Raw genomic sequence first — 12,749 nt, forward strand, 5'->3', positions numbered from 1 at the left:
CAGTGTGAGGGTGCAGGGCTGTCATCAGTGTGGGAGGCAGGGGGGCAGGAGGGAAATATTGGAGGTGGGGGCCTGGGGTGAGTCAGTGAGAGGGGGACAGAGCTTCCTGTGGTCAGTATTTTGGTGACCACAAGAAGCCCTGAGGTCTTGGTAGCATCAGTCTTCATTAGAAAGTAACTTTCGAGAAGAGAACCAAGCTTGGATATAATTCTGTTTCCTGTTCGCTCTTGCTGTTTCCTATTTCTTCCTGTACTTACTACTACTGAACTTCATTTTCCCATTTTTTCCACTTTGCCCTTTGAAATAACCCTTTGGACTGTTATCAGCAATAAAGTGTTTCAAGTTATCACTGCCAACTACTACACTGCGAGCTAACTGCCTGCAATCATCCATCCATTATGTATAGCCGCTCATTCTGGGCAGGGTCGCAGGGGTGCTAGAGCCTATTCCAGCGTGCACTGGGCGAGAGGCAGGACTACACCCTGGACAGGTTGCCAATCTATCGCAGGGCACACACACCATGCACTCGCCATTCACTCACACACTCATAACCTATGGGCAATTTAGAGTCTTTAATTAGCCTGCCTGCATATCTTCAGACCGAGGGAGGAAACCGGAGTACCCAAAGGAAACCCACACGGACACAGGGAGAACATGCAAACTCCACACAGAAGGGCCCAGGCCTGATTCAAACTCGGGACCTTCTTGCTGTGAGGCGACAGTGCTATCCGCTCCACCACCGTGCCACCCTGCCTGCAATCAACCAGACTGAAACGCAAGTGATTAAACAGCTTCTTTTGCCCCTCCTACCTCTTCTGTTCCTCACTCTGTTTCTATTTCCTTCTGTTTTTTGGATTGTGTGATATTTTCAGCTATTCCTTCTCCACCATTAGCGGTAACTTCACCTGTGATAAGTGTAGACTGAATGTGAATTGGAAACTCACATCCGTACCTTGTACCTTGAGAAATCGAGAAGTTCAATCTTTCTTGGTTTTGGATGCACCAGTTGGTCTTTCCCCAAGGTGGAACACCAGCCGAGCCTCTGGTGTGTCTGTTCAGGAACGTAGTCGCAAAAAAATAAGTCCCCGTGCACCACTGACCATCTATTCATTTTTCCTAGCAGATTTTATCCCCCTAACAATGCACCTGCTGAGAGCTCTGGTAATTGGTGATTATTTTTAGAAACGTTCAACCTGTGACTCCAAGAACCATACTGTAGTTCAATCCATTTCTGGGGCTAAAGGTATAAGTCCTAGGAAGTAGTTCTAGAAAATTGGTATTCACATTGGTGTTAATGATGCCCAGTTGAAGCAATTAGAGATCAGTAACACTCATTTTGAATCAGTGTGAAGTAGAAAAACAGATGTCTGGTTCAGCTAATTTCTCTGGCCCCATTCCCTCTCAGCAAGGTGGACATCGCTAAGTCATCGGCTGTTGGAATGGCGCCCCCCTACCAAACGTGGGCTATGTAGATAATTGGCAGACTTTTTGTGAAGGGCCTGGTCTTTTGAGACAAGATGGTGTCCACCCCACATTGTGCCACTCTCATTTCCAGTGATATGGCCTAGAGTCTCGGGAATTCAAATCACTGACTCACGAAAGCCAAGGCTGGGCAGCAGATCTGCTGTCGTACACTCATCTCTGCTAGTTCCCTAAAACTGTTTATCCATTTGAGACAGTGCCTATAACTAACAAAACTTCCAAATTACATTTTTCAAAGAAACCCATTAGGGGCATTTGTTTTGATAACTTGAAAAAAATTACACCTGTACATTTGCAAGTAATGAATTCCATTAAATAGTTTTTAATTTGATTTGATTAATTAACATAAAATCATTGACACCAAAGTTAATTCTTATGAATGAACTAATTACTCATCACCAAGCTGATACCTTGTGTCAGACTGAAATTACAAATAATAAATTTGCAAAAATGTCTAAACACCTGTTTTCATTTAGTCATTATTGGGTATTGTGTGTAGATTGATGAGAATAAAAATGAAATTAATCAATTTTAGAATAAGGCTGTAACGTAACAATGTGGATAAAGTGAAGGGGTCTGAAGATTGTAAGTCTTTTGAAAATACTGCCTTAAATGAATCCACCTGGATACAGCAATACTCACATTCGCTTCCCCACCTGTGAGGTTATGGTGATGATCTTGCTGATGTATATAAGTCAAAACTCTGTGATGTAGTCATGCCTAATACTGCTATTTTATCAGACCTTCATTTCATTAAATTTATATTATCACAGGTCTGTCCCATGACACCAGATCCTAGATATTTATTTAGTTGTATATTTTCCCCCAATGACGGGGACTGGGGTGCAGTGATAGTAGCACTGTCACCTTATAGCAAGAAGGTCCTGGGTTTGAGACCTGTCCAGGGGCCTTTCTGCGTGGACTGTGCATGTTCTCCTCACGTCCGTGTGCGTTTCCTTCGGTTACTCCCGTTTCCTCCCGCAGTCCAATGACAGGCAGGTTAGGCTAACTGAAGGGTCTAAATTGTTTGAAATCCCCGTGATGGATTGGCGACCAGTCTAGAGTGCGTTCCTGCCTCACGCCCAATGCATGCAGGTTAGATAATGGATGGATTGATTTTCCCCTAGTGCTGCTTTTTTTCAGACCCCTTTGCACACTGTGGGGACCCTCTTGGCTCAAGCTTAATTGTATACTCAAGTTCAAATAATGGCTCAATTGATCAGTTGATGGCAAACACAGACGTTGTGCTTCACAGAACCGTGTACTTCGCAGAACTGTGGATATTGCCGCACCCCTCAAGAAGAGGAAAACCTGTCACGGGAAATTAGCACCCTGGTAAAATGACTATACTCATGCTCTTAAATGCCTGGAAAGAAAGACTTATTATTTATAAACCTGCTCTCGCCTTGCACTTGGCATGATTTTCACATTTCTCTACCTTAGTAGAGGAAAGCTGCAACAATCCCAGGTATCTGTCCAACAATGTTGCCAGACTGACAAAGAATTGTGTATTAGTTGATCCCTTCGCTCCAGTAATATTTGGCAGAAATTATTTTATGAATTTCTTTTTGATAGCAAAACGATAAAAATCAGGGACGAGGTTCTTTAACTGTTCTCTTAACAGATGGATGCAGAATGTTCCTGGGGACTGGTGGCTTGTGTATACTTATTTGTTCCAATTGATCCAATGGAGTTTAATACCAACTTTATCTCTTGTAAATTCTCTACCTGTCTTCTAGACCCTATTCCTTCAAAGCTATAAAATATGTTTTTGCCAGTGGCACACCACTGTTGCATGGTATCAACACCTCCTTAGCATCTAGACACATACCCCAGACTCTGAAATTAGCAGTCATTAGGCCCTTCCATACGAAGCCCTACTTGGGTGTGATTAATATGTCACACTATAGACCTATATCAAGCCATCGGTTCCTTTCTAAGATACTAGAAAGGCTGTTTCAAAGCACCTTTGTTCACTCCTGAACTCCTGAGCAATGTCATGGAATCCTTTAAGTCTGGCTTTAGACCCTATCAGAGCTTCAGAGACAGCCCTACTGAAAGAGCCCAATGTCCTACTCCTCTCCTCTGACTGGGGCAATATTTCCATACTTGAGCTCTTAGATTGAAGCGTACCCTTTGATGCCATTGATCACGTCATCCTTCTGGATAGACTGTAGGGCCATGTGTACAAGCTCTCTCTTGGTTCACATCATAGCTTTCAGACCAAAATCAAGTTGTGCACATTAACAATGAATCTTGAAATCAACCTAGGGTTCGATATGAGGGAAATATAATCATGATAAAACCTTTTAAAAAAAAAAACCCCAGAAGAATATAAATAGAAAAAAATGCTTTAAAAAAATGTTTGTCGCGAATGCCCCCGGATAAGTAATCCATATTGCCGAAAATTTTCTGGGTAATCACCTGCTTGCTATTTGCCTGATTCCTGAGAAAAGAGAGGTATTGGTTGCAGTAGGCCATTGGCGAGAGGAGGGAATATGCCAGATGTGGAGGGATATGGAGGAAGAAGAGGCAGAGAATGAAGCCAAAGTATTTCCTAGTGTTTCCACTGCACACTGTGTCTTCCAGCTAGTACAATAAGTGAAAAGTGTTGGTAAATTCTTTAAAACAGCTGTAGATATAAAACAAGACTAGAGCTGCTCTTCCTTCATTATAGCACCACACGGCACATTAAAGACACATTAAAGGGAAGCAGACTCTGGAACTTTCTATTCAAACAATCCACATGTGTGAATAAACACTGAACAGTGTATCTTTATTCAGCAATTATGGTGCAATGGTGCAAACAAGGAGATATAATGTGAAAAAGAATATTTAAATCTTGAGAATAGCTTTGAGTCCAGGAAAAGACTCTTTGTTTCATTTGCATGTTGCTGTCAACTCTGGGGCCAGGTGGTGAAATAATAAAAATAATATAGAGGGTTGATCAGGTTTTATAGCAGTTAAAAATAGCCATAATTGTTCTAATAGATTAGCTATCTCCTAAAATGCTATTCAACAGTATATGACTATGCAAAAGGCAAGTAGAGTCAGGTGTAGGTGGATTCTCCACCTTCTTTGATGTTCACTAGCATTGAATATCTGACAGTTCCTATTAACCTTGAGCAGCACAGAAGTGAGTCATAGTTTGGCTCCAGAAACTATGATGCCCAGTGGCATTTTCTTTTTTTTTTTACTGTTGCATATTTTTTCTTGGTCACTGTTTATCAACATCCGAAAAGTCTGGCCCTCTTCAGCTGTCCTCAGCTTTGTCTCTGAAGAGGCTTGGCATGACACAGACTCTCTGCAAAGACCGTGCCACAAGAGCAACTGCTCATCCTCAATAGCAACACATATCCATTCGTACCATCTTTACAAGCTTGGGTGGTAATATTCACATAATACGATTGTTTTTTTAAATCAGGGCACCAAAATATATATTCTATGGAGGTTCAGATATGAGAAGAAGAAATATCAAGGAAATTATAATAATTCTCCAGTGTTTTTCATTTCTGTCCCCGGAAAAAAGGGCAACCATTTTGTGATTTGGAGTTATGAACCTCAGGCAATCTTCAGTCCTTTTTCATGTCTACTCCATCTTTTTAACCCTTCCCCCATCCTTGAGGTTTACCAGAGTTTCTTCAAAGAAACAAACAAGCAAACTCTGAAATGGATGACAATCCAGTCAAAAATCTGTCGTCCTCAAAAAACCCAAAGTCTTCCACACACTAACATCAACATTCATACTGGGTTTAGGGGTGGTACCTTGATTGCCTTTTTCATCTCCAATTGTAATTATACAAAAATAAATATTCGATGAGCTCATTATCACTCACACAGTAGAACCATGAATTAAGTGGAAAAACAACCATAACTTGTTTCATACAGAAGCCTAGCAAGGCAAGGAAAATATTGAAATTTAATTAATAACTAGATTCAGCTGATTTAAAAAAGCCAGGCTTGATTGCAGCCAGCCCCATTGAATGCAAACCTCATTCACATTGAATCTTACCATAAGAGTGAAGTAGTCACCACAAAGTTTCTATAAGCACACTATACCACGATCAAAGGAAATTCTATAAGGAAAATGTTATTGAAATATATCAGTCTGGAAAAACTTAAAAAAGCTATTTCTAAGGCTCTGGGCCTCCACCGAATCATAGTGATAACCATTGTTTCCAAATGGACAACAATTTAAACAGTGGTGAAGCTTCCCAGGAGTGGCTGACCTGCCAAATGTTCTACAAGGGCACAGCGACAACTCATGCAAGAAGTCAGAAAACGATCCCAGAAGAAAATCCAAAGAACTGTAGACCTCTCTAGCCACAGCTAAGGTCAGTGTTGATGACTCCACAATAAGAAAGAGACTGGGAAAAATTGGGATTAATGGGTAGCAAAGCAGAACCATGAATGCATGTCTCACATTTGCATAAAAAGAAAAAGATGATCCCCAAGCCTTTTGGGATACTGTTCTGTGGACAGATGGGTCAACACTGGAACCGTTTGGAGGGCACAGGTTCCATTATGTCTGGGACGAAACAAATAAAGTATTTCACAGTAAGAACATCGTACCAACAGTCAAACATGACGGTGGTAGTGTGATGATGTGGGAATGCTTTACTGCCTTGGGAACCGGACAACTTGCCATTATTGGAGGAACCCTGAATTCTGCTCTGCACCAGAAGATTCTGAAGGAGGATGTCTGGTAATCTGTCAGTGAGCTGGAGCTGAAGTGTAATTGTATTACGCAGAAAGACAATGATTCAAAATACAAAAGCAAGTCCACATCTGAATGGTTTAAGGGAAACAGAATTAAAGTTTTATAGTTGACCTAGGTTGTGGCAGTTCATGCTTGAAAATCAAACCAATTTTCCTGAATTAAAGCAGTTCTGCAAAGAAGAGTAGTCTAAAATCATTCCACAGCGATGTGAAAGACTGATATCAAATAATAGGAAGCATTTGGTTGCAGTTATTGCTGCTAAATGCATTAAATAATTGAAATAATAATTTTAAAATGTGTTTTGTGTTTATTCAGGTTCCTTTTGTATAATATTACATTTTGTCTAAAGATCTGAAACCATTCACATTTTACTAATGTAATAATTTAATCATTTATACATTGGCAAAACATCAATTTGTTAGGATCAACTTGTAATTACTTTACCATTTACAAATACATTAACTGTTTTTATTCCAAAATGAAATGGAACTGATGTAGGTGTTAGCATGAAGTACTGAACTACAAATCCATTAACAAAGCTGTACAGAAAGTTTTCAGTGGTTAGTAGTTAACAACTACACTAGATAATGTCGATTCATGTGACCTTATTGTAAGGTGTTGCCAAAGTGGCAATTGCTGCTTTTTCATTTATCAATTTAAATGGAGGGAAATAAAATAAAAGTGTTACAAGACAACCAAGACAGTAAAACTCTCAGCTCATCTCACCTGTTAATTTGTCTTTGCTCTTAAAGAGCTCCTAGAAGAGATCCTGTGAAAAGCAAACCTGAATAGGTCCCTGACAATTATGATTCTGCCTGCAAATCTAACAGGCCTTTAATTATCTGGAACCAATTGCACATAAATAAATAGCCCTCGCAAAGATGGATTTCACACAAAAAACAACAACAACAACAATTATTTCCTTCCAGAACCATCCCAGTGCCTTTTTAACTGCATAAGCAGGTGTGCATGAAAGAGCGTCCCTCTCAATACCATATGAATACTGACATCGGTAAAACCATTACTCAATCGCATATTACTCAACACACATTTTCTGTTAATATCAGTGCTTTGCCAAAAGAGGTTTTTTTCAACCAGCTCCCAACTCTGGTGAAGGTCAGACATGTTCCAAAAATAATAAAATTGCCAAGTTAAAAAGATATGCAGTGTTATAATTTCATTTTCATTTTTACATTGAGCATCATTAAAATGAGACAACTTGAAACAGAGGAGCAGCATGAATGCATATTTGGGCATAGTCTTGAGCTGACGATGACAGCAAAAGGCACAATTTAGCCCAGAAGTGCTATCATAATCATCACTGAATTTTTGGGTTTAGCATTAAAAAGTTCTCGCTCAGCAGGAAGTTGAGGACGTATCACAAAAAGACAAAAGATTTGCAAGAAGTGGTTTCATAATTATCATGGCACATACTAATGTTAAGAAGAAGCTAAAATGGTCTTGTGGATAGATGTGACCAAGATTCACTTGTATCAGAATGATTGCAATAGCAAAGTGTAGAGGCCAAAAGGAACTGCCCAACATCCAAAACCACCCCCCTCATCTGTGAAACATGGTGGTGGGGGTGTTATGGTGTGGGCATGTATGGCTGCCACAGGTACTGGCTCAATTTTCTTCATTGATGATGTAACTGGTGATAGCAGCAGAAGAATGAATTCTGAAGAGTACAGAAGCATCTTATCTGCTCAAGTTCAAGCAAATGCCCCCAAACTCATTGGAAGAACCCGCAGCAATACAATGATCGCAAACATACTGTTGAAACAACAAAGGAGTTTTTCAAAGCCAAAAACTGGGACATTTTTGACTGGCTTAGTCATCCACCCGATCTGAATCCAACTGAATGTGTGTTTCATATGCTGGAGAGAAAACTTCAACTAAGTCAGCTAGCTCTCCAAAACAGCAGGAGATGAAGATGCCTGCAGTATGATACCTGGCCATGCAAAAACCAGAGAAGATCAACCAGAGAAGATACTCAGCACCAGGAGATGTCTATGGGCCACAGACTTCAGGCAGTCATTGCACGCAAAGTCCTAAACATGGCTACATTTATTTACGTCCCATAGCGTTAATATTTCCCAAACATTATGGTGCGCTGAAATGGGGGGCTATACATAAAAAGTGCAAGTGTATAAAAGAACCATCAACTAAAAGCTGAGAATGTGCACTTACTGTACAAATCTGAAATCTGGGGCACAGAGCCAAATCAAGAAAAAAAAAGTATTTTTCTACCAAACATTACACAGAAACACACACACACACACACACACACACACACTACAGGGCTAAACCTATTCCCTGGACAGAATGTGAAAGTCACTTCCTTTTAAGCATGGGCGTAAGATTACACACATGGTTTCCTTCCCTTGATTCCCTTTTTTTCCTTTAGGCTGAGCACAACAACCTGAACCAGCAAAGCACCCCCCCCCCCGACCCCTTCCCCATTTCAACGGATCACAGCTTGGATTTGTGTTATCTTCAGTTCAATTCCACCGCCACTGCGCTTTGGTCACCAAAGCAGCAGAATGCCCAAGCCTTCACCCTCCATCGCACGGGTGAGGCGGGGACAGCCAGTGTGTCCTCCTCAGAATCTAACCGAAAGGTCACAGGTTTGATTCCTGGATAGGGCACTGCCGTCGTACCCTTGAGCAAGGTACTTAACCTGAAATGCTTCAGTATATATCCAGCTGTATAAATGGACGCTATGTAAATGCTATGTTAAAAGTTGTATAAGTCGCTCTGGATAATAGCGTCCGCTAAATGCCTATAATGTAAATGTAATGTAATCTTAAGGGGGGAAAAAAATGAAAGAGGCACCGCAGAAGCGCGCCAAGAGTCGCGGTGCACCCACAAAAGGAACGCCGAATCCCGCGGGGCCCGCGCTCGCCGCCGTCCCGTTCCTGCGGCTCGGGAGATAACGCGGAAAGAGCCCTCGTCTGAAGGTTTACCGCGCCGGCCAGAAGAACCGCAGACACAGCCGGGACAAAGAGACGGGCGGGGAAGGAGCCGAAGCGCCGGCGGAAGGAGGGGAGCGTTTCTCCGAGTGTCCGTCAGCGATAAGCAGGCGGCGGCGGCGGATGGGTCGCGAGCGCGCGTCTGCGTCTGCCTGGGGACGTCGAAGGCAGCTCTTGGGGGTTATCAGACTGGCCTGGGGCCCGCCAAGAGCAGCTCCAAATGGGAGGGGCCTAGCTTCAAAGACGCATGGCCTTGCTCCAAAGAGGAGGGTTATGGTTAGGGTTAGGGGTAGTGATATGGTTATGGCTGCAGTAAAGTCCAGCTGTTTGGAGGTAGGCCATCCCCCTTTGGAGCTAGGCCACTCCCCTTTGGAGCCAGGCCACTCGCCTTTTGAGCCACTCCCCTTTGGAGCTAGGCCACTCCCATTTGGAGCTCGACTAATGCCCTGTGGAGCTGCTCCAGGTGCCAGTATTACCCTTCTGTCCCCCTCTCTGCCTCTGCTACTCGCCACTGCACGCCGAGGCTTTCACCCGCCTGGCTACTGCGAGAGTGAATCACCCCCCCCACCAATGTCAGGCCGCAAATACGCCCGGTTCTCCTGGCATAGCCCGGTGCACATATCCCTCTGGGGCGCCATCGATTGCTTTGATGTACCCCTCGACTCCATTACATTCCCCATGCCTCCTTTACAACCTGCCGCTTAATAATTCATCCTATCAAAACAGAGCTTATCTAAATAATTACTGAGCCGGGTCCCATGCAAATCAAAAAGAGAAATGATTCGGAAGGGACTGCGTTCGCATCTGGTCTGTCTGCATCTTAACATCTCCATTTGCCTAACTGCTTTATGGCCCTGACCTAAGAAGGCCTCAGACTACAATGCAGAGATAGTTTAATTATGCAAGACAGATCAGCGAATAACTTCCTGTTAACCAAATGATAAGATTCCTCAAAAAGAAGAAAAAAAGGAATGACAAAGTCGGCTGCTACAGCGCACAGATGAAACGATGAAAATGAAAATGAATATTCAGAGAAAATGCACGCCGATGCAGAATTCATGTCCGACAGAGACAGCGCTATTTTAAAAGGGGAGGAGGAAGCAGGGGTTAGGAGGGAAGGGGAGGGGAGGGGAGGGAGGGAGCGGGGCAGAACCATTTTAGCTGCGTTCCCCTTCATCTCTCTCCATTGAGCAGAGGAGTGAAGACATTAGCCACAGTGGCTTTCAGCGCATAACATCCAGACAGCAGAAGCTACAGGAGTTCTGACAGCGGGGAGTCAGTCAGCCAGTCAGCCCGAAGCTTATTAGAAAAGTAGTCAACAAACTTTAGCCACACCTCCCATCAGCCCCCTCTCTGTGTGACAGCGCACGTCCTTTTATCAGACCATTTGCAATAGCTGCAGTTTCTCCTTCTGACACTCCTCACGATCCACTGAAACCGCAGCATTGTGTTTATTTATGTTTTTATGGGAGTCGCAGTCGTAAAGCTCTTCTCCCAGTTGGGGGGCAGTCTGGATTTTCAGAGTGCGGCGCGACGGCGTGCCTCAGAAACAGGACGAGGGACGGCACGAATGAACGAAAAGAGCGGTAACTCTTTACCGCGAGATCGACTAGACCCATTGCCAGGGGCGTAGCACAATATTCTGGGCCCTATACATAAGCAGTCTCTGCGCCCTCTTCCTCTCTTGATCCATGTCTCTCACGCATCATTCCAGACTCCCCCCATTCGGGCCCTGGGTAGTCAGTCCCACTTTTCCCCCCGCCACGACGCCCCTGCCCACAGCTAGCGCACCTCGTAGCAGCTACGCTAGCACCTCCGCGGCTCCGACAGCATTAGCCGCACAGCCGCCGCCGCTGCATTTCAGTACTTGGGCCTTCTGAGCCATAAATCATTTAAAGGGGAAAAAATGAGAAAATCTCCCTCTTGCTCTTATTGCTTTTTCTTTTCACGGGCCCAGTTCGCCGAGCCGGGCTTAAGACGGCTCCGCCGCGCGTCCTCCGCCCGGCCGCAGGACTCCACGATTCATTTCGGTCGTACCCGGGGGCTCTTATTCAGTCCGTGGCTGCGCCCAAGCAACCGAGGACGGAAGGCTCGCCCGCTCGAGAAACTCGGACGCGAGGCGTGGTGAAAACGGAAGGAAGGACGGAGAGAAAAAAGAAACGGCACAGTGCGCTCACCGGGTTTCAAGCTGAGGCCTCCATAACTCTTCTCACACTGGTGGCATCTCCGGGCTCGGCTTGGAGCGGCTGCTTGCAGAGCGGGAGACGGGGGTGGTGGTGGTGGGGCGGGGCGGGGCGGGGGCACAGGGGGGCCGTCAGTGCAGAGCGCTCCACCTGGAAAAACGGAGAAGGAACCGTTAGCGTCAAAACCAGCCGGCGCGCCAGCCGTCTTCAAACGGCTCAGACTCCGGGTCTCCAGAGTGCTCCGGGTACGTTTCCAAATTCAACCCGCCGCTGCCGTTTGGGAGGAAAGAGACTACGACTCTCTGATTCATAATGTAATAATGTGCCCAGATCTACTCTTGTGACACTTGGCAGCTTCATCTGTGGGAAGCACACTTCACGATCTCGTCCCTAAAGGCTATATATACATGTCAATGAAACAAAAAGAGGAAAAAAATATAACTAACGAAAATAGCAAGATCCGAGTCAAAAATGAATTCTGACACGGCGACTGTGTATCCTATAATGCATTTTTAATGGCGCTTTTGTAGCTGGAAAAGTGAGAACAAAGTATAAAGTATTAAAAATTAAACGTGCATTATGACAAGGCTTTTGAATCTAATCTTCCGCCGCGCAACATTTTTTGCTTTGGATTTTCTTCTCAGGGCAAGATCGTCAATCACAATGCGGGATCGTGAGAAAGTATTTACGCTTTTCTCCATCGGTGAAAACAGTTGTGAAATGCAACCACAACTGGCATGTGCTTTCTTTAAACCACTTTTGTTACTAATAAGACTCCCAGGTGCGCAGTTGGAGTACAAACGTTTGATGACCAGAACACATGAGGCAAATTGCTACAACCGCAACAGCCAGTACACAAGACTACTGAGCTTGGCATATTGTTCCTGCTTCTCTGTGAAGATTCTTCATGCATGATCACACTTGTCAGCTTAAGTTTCCCTGGTCTAAACTCATTTTTGTTATTGAAGAGGGGCCTATGGGATGTCCAGTTCAGTTATTTAAACATCACGTGCACTATTTTGAGATAAAGGTGTTTTTCTGACGTGACTAGTCTTCTCCTAGGTCTGGCTTCTTAGTTCTAATATTCCAGCAGTGCTTCCTAACCACAGAGCACATCACATTTGCATTATATGCATGTATAACAAAAACTAAGTTTGCTTTTGGCACAAAGAAATGATCAAGAGGAAGACAGGGTGTGCGGGGGTTGGGGTGGAGGTGGTGGGGGAGGGGGTTAGTTGTCAGGGAAGAATATTTCAGATGTTTTTCATGTCTCTTGTCATTTCATTTTGCATAGCTTTAAACAGAAAATGTGTCAATGCAGTGTGTTAGATTTCTCAGATTCATCCGAATACTGAATGACAAGTACAATGATCACCTAGCACATTTTGTCAA

The 12,749-nt window shown here is 43.9% G+C and overlaps 1 protein-coding gene across 1 annotated transcript in view; it reads right to left on the bottom strand.

Annotated features, from left to right (window-relative positions):
• Nucleotides 1–12,749, bottom strand: part of lrfn1 (leucine rich repeat and fibronectin type III domain containing 1) — a 194,578-nt gene that overhangs the window by 62,242 nt on the left and 119,587 nt on the right. The window contains exon 3 of the mRNA XM_064302444.1: nt 11,352–11,507. The gene's annotated coding sequence lies outside the window, so the exon portion shown is untranslated. The remainder of the gene's footprint in view (nt 1–11,351; nt 11,508–12,749) is intronic.

This window comes from Anguilla rostrata, chromosome 12, assembly GCF_018555375.3.
Source record: "Anguilla rostrata isolate EN2019 chromosome 12, ASM1855537v3, whole genome shotgun sequence".
Classification (NCBI taxonomy): domain Eukaryota; kingdom Metazoa; phylum Chordata; class Actinopteri; order Anguilliformes; family Anguillidae; genus Anguilla; species Anguilla rostrata.